The sequence below is a fragment of the Tupaia chinensis genome, unplaced genomic scaffold (assembly GCF_000334495.1).
Source record: "Tupaia chinensis unplaced genomic scaffold, TupChi_1.0 Scaffold144472_1, whole genome shotgun sequence".
In the NCBI taxonomy this organism is placed as follows: domain Eukaryota; kingdom Metazoa; phylum Chordata; class Mammalia; order Scandentia; family Tupaiidae; genus Tupaia; species Tupaia belangeri.
This window is the reverse complement of record NW_006204331.1, coordinates 902466-906780: the sequence shown is the minus strand read 5'-3', so window position 1 is coordinate 906780 and position 4315 is coordinate 902466. Positions and strand designations below refer to the sequence as shown.

The 4315-nt window shown below is 55.0% G+C and overlaps 1 protein-coding gene across 3 annotated transcripts in view; it reads left to right on the top strand.

The window, feature by feature from the left end:
• Positions 1-29: 29 nt before the first annotated feature.
• Positions 30-4315, top strand: part of ZBTB46 (zinc finger and BTB domain containing 46) — a 58604-nt gene continuing 54318 nt past the window's right edge. For 2 of the 3 annotated variants that reach the window (XM_027767693.1, XM_027767692.1), the window contains exon 1: positions 31-328. The gene's annotated coding sequence lies outside the window, so the exon portion shown is untranslated. Of the gene's footprint in view, positions 329-4315 lie in introns of all 3 variants that reach the window. The other variant, XM_006167076.3, reaches the window with a different exon arrangement.

Sequence of the window (4315 nt, the reverse complement as noted above, 5' to 3'; positions counted from 1 at the left end):
GGAACTGCACTCGGGAGGACCCTGGCCTCGTGGTTCCCCTGGGCCCCGCTCACAAATTCACCGTTTATAGGTGTACTTCGGAACCTCACACAGTGGGGCCAGACCGGGAGCTTGGGCACAACCAGACGGGCGAAAACAGATACTGGCCGGGATCGCAGAAACACGAGCAGGAGAAAGCTGGCCTGAGACCCGGACGGCCTCGCGGTCCCGCTTAGCGGGTTAGGTGCAAGACTGTTACCAGCAGTGCACGAAGATGCGCTGGTGCCCAGGAGCGTTAGCAAACTGGCCAGTGCAGACGCCTGCGCACCACGCTGGTAGAGCGTTTCGGGTGGGTATCGCCTAGGGTAACTTCCCGTGCAGTGAAGGACTTGTGGATTCGGCTCCTGCTGCCGGCACATGGCTGTGCAAAGTAGTATTTCCACTCTACAAGAGTGGAAAATAGTCTGTTCATCGAAAGGAAGTTTAGAAGGGGTTTTCACAGAAAGATGCAAACATCCATAGTATTTTATCACAGTAGAATCTTTGTTTGCTATTTTTGTGATAGTATTAGATATTTTGAACTGAGAAGTTTGGGGCAGCTCAGAAAGGATTAAGGCAGGGTAGGAGTACTTAGGCAGAGTCAGACTGTGTAAGCGGGAGCTGAAACACTACAGTCCCTAAGAAGCCAGTGCTGGTTTTCCATCCTCGCTGAAGGGAGAAGGGGAGCAGGTTGATGAGTGATTGCTCTTAGAGGGGAGGATGCAGTCACCTCTGGGGGTTTAGAATGCCAGAATTCAGTCTTACCTTCAGGCCTGCCTGGGGACATTTAATTAAGCCACTTACAGACATCCTGGATGTAAAACTGTTTTTGCTTGGTGGGGATCATTCCTGTTGGGTTTAGCTGTGTTGTGTGTGAAAACAAGTTTTCTTCTGCGCTTCCTCACATTCAGGTTGGGTATGCTGCCATCTCTGGGCACGTGCCCTGGGTGTTGGGTTGGCGTCTTTCCGCATCAGGCCGAGCCGACTCCTCTGCCTGGGTCGCACGGCACACACCCGGATGGCGTAGCGGTGGCAATGTGTTATTTACAAACAGTGCACCAAGTCAGGTTCTGTGAGAGCAGTCTTTCCAGCATTGCCTTAACTGGGGCTTTTCAAGTTAAGGGAAACGGGGCCACCCCGTCCCTGTGGGCTGCGTTTCTGGGACAGCCGAACACGTCCCCTGGCCCAGACGCAGACTGGCCTCTGAGCCCGGAGGCCCACTTGAGCCACGTGTGAAAGCGCCTTGCAGTGGACGTGAAGCCACTTACTTCGCTGTTGCCTGGTATGCACCGGTGCCCTCCCGGCTGCCGTGTGAGCGGCCAGCTCCAGAACCTGCTGCCCCTCCATCCCCACACCCGACTTCGCGGAATCTGCCCCAGCAGCGCCTGGGCTGGGAATTCAAGTTCTGGCCCAGCTGGTGTTCCTTGAACACAGACATTTTCTTCTGCTCTGACTTGGATGTATCTCACCTTAGTCTTCTGACTGATAGTAGATGTCGATTTCCCTGCGGGGCCAGCCGACGGCATGGTAGTTGGGGCGGCTGGATCCTACATGGCTGACTTTGCAGTTTGAGCCCTGGACCCTTGGTTAGAAAAACACACCAAGCGCTTGCTGAAAAATCTCGAGGAGGGTCGAGGGAGGCCTGGCCACCCTCTTGGAGGTGACTCTCACTTCTCTCCCACTCTGTCTCTGTCTCTCTCAGGTGAGCACATAGGCCCTAGCAAACAAACAAGAAATCTCCCCTGGGGGTGGGGTGGGGAGGAGCCTCCTGTCCTTCCTAGTTTCCCAGGAATGGCCTGACCCCTAAGAATGACAGTGACTGGGAACCAGCAGGTGGCATGGTCGTTAAGGCGCTGGACACTCTCACATCGCTAATCACGGTTTGAGTCCTGGACCTGGTGGCTTTCTTTCTCACCCCCCTCCCCATCTCTCTGGTCAAATTAAAATAAATCAATGAATAAATAAAACTAAATCAATCTTAAAAAAAAAAAAAAGACAGTGATTAAAAATCTCTCAGGGGCCAGCAGTTGGCGTAATGGCTATGGTGCTGAACTCCCATATAGTCGACCATGGTTTGAGTCCCAGACCCGGTGGCTTAATCTCATGCCAGGTGCATGTGCGTGTGTGCCCGAGATCCCGAGAGGAGAACGGAGGAGAAGGGATTGCAGCGTGGCCATCCCCCCTGGGGGGGGGTGATTTCTCCCTTCCTGTGTCTCTGTCTCCCTCTTTCTGGTCAGTGCACTTGCCCTAGAGCAAAAACCTTAAAAAAACCAAACTCTCCAGGGCTCTTCTGTCCTAGGCCGGTGGCTGTTTTGGAGAAGGCTGGTTCTGGCTGGGGCCGTGTGCAGTGTGCTGAGGTCGTAGATGGGGGGGGCAGTGGGCGGTTGTCCCTCACTGGAGCATGCTCTCTGCCTGCTGCACGCATGCACGCAGCAGGGCCTGGCGTCCCGCTTTGTAAGGCATGCCCTAGATGAAAGGAAAGGGCCTTTTCTAACAGGTGCACACAGGATGCTCTGCTAGAGTAACGCAGGGACCAGCAGATGGCATAATGGTTATGTCGCTGGACTCCCGCGTTGTTGACCACGGTTCGAATATCAGACCCTGCAGCTGAAAACTCACTCTGGGTGTGTGTGCGTGCATGCCCAAAATCCCGAGGAGAATGGAGGACAAGGGACTGCGGCCTGGCTGTCCCCCCTGGGGGTGACTTCTCACTTTCTGTGTCTCTGTCCCCGTCTCTCCAGCGAGCACACGAGCCCCATAGCAAGAAATCTCTAACACAATGAATAAATAAAGGAGAAAGCAAAGTCTGCTCTACTGCATGGTTTATGCAGCTTCCTGTTTGTTGAATAGGAAAATAGGCATTTAACTCTAATTTACATTTAAAACTAGTAACTGTTTAAACGTCATTATTTAGATTAAAAAATCCCTAACCTAGGAGGTTTAGAGTAGAAAGTTGAGAAACAGTACCTTTTCAGCAGTATTTAGCTTTTGTATTTTGACAGAAGTGTTTTTGAGCCTTTTCAGAGAGCTGTCCCAGGGTTTTCTCACTCACGTGGCTTCGGCTGCTGAGAGCTTGCCGTGGGCTGGGCCTTTGGGGTTCCCACAGCAGAGCGCTGGTGGCAGAGATGGGGAGAGGGGACACAGGCCACCGACGTGACCCTGTGGTGAGGAAGGCTGAGAAGCTGGCCTGCGAGCTTGGAGGACAGGGTGGGGGGACAGAGGCGGGGCGTGCACAGGGGCCCCGTCCCCACCGCCCCCACGGCGCCTGGACAGGCAGTGTGCTGTGTGTGTGCTGGGGACGGTCGCTGGGACGGCGGGCTGGAAGGGACACGCAGGAGCCCTGGCGGTGACTCCAGGACAGACAAGAGCGCCGCGTCTGTGGAGGGCCCAGCAGTGCAGTCCCCACTCCTGCTCCTGTGTCCTAGGCTCGTCCTGCTTCCCTCTCAGCAGGAGAGAGGGCGGGAGAGAGCAAGAGAGAGGGGGAGAGACAGGGAGAGCGAGGGGGGGAGAGAGAGACAGGGAGAGAGGGAGAGAGGGAGGGAGAGAGCAAGAGAGAGGGGGAGAGACAGAGAGAGAGGAAAGAGGGAGGGAGAGAGCAAGAGAGGGGGAGAGAGAGAGGGCGAGGGGGGAAGACAGAGAGAGCGAGGGGGGCAGAGAGGGGGAGAGACAGAGAGGGCGAGAGACAGAGAGCGAGGGGGGCAGAGAGAGGGGGAGAGACAGAGAGAGAGGGGGAGAGACAGAGAGAGGGGGAGAGACAGAGAGAGTGAGGGGGGGAGAGAGGGGGAGAGACAGAGCGAGGAGGGGTGAGAGAGAGAGAGACAGAGAGAGAGGGAGAGAGAGAGCAAGAGAGGGGGGAGAGACAGAGAGAGAGAGGGCGAGAGAGCGAGAGAGAGAGGAAGGGAGAGAGAGGGGAAGTGAGAAAGCAAGCCACCATGTCCGGGACTCGAACCACGGTTGGCCCGGTGGGAGTCCAGCACCTTAACCACCATGCCACCTGCTGCCCACAGATTCTTCTGTTTTCTTTGGAAGGTGTTTTGTTTTCCTGTTGTTTCATTTCTCTCTTTGCAACTACTTTGGAGAAAGTGACAGAAGCCCGCCCTCAGTTGATGTGGCGTGTGCCTTGGGCTCCACGGTGTTTATGAACCTGTCACCATTAGAGGTGGCTAGGCCAGGCAGTGTGTCCACGTGACTGGGCCAGCCGTCCTCTTAGCGTGGTCACTGGCAGATGGTCTGACCTGTGGTCTTCAGGACACCTCTTTTTTTACTAGTTTTTTTTTTTTTTTTTTAAAGGTTTTTT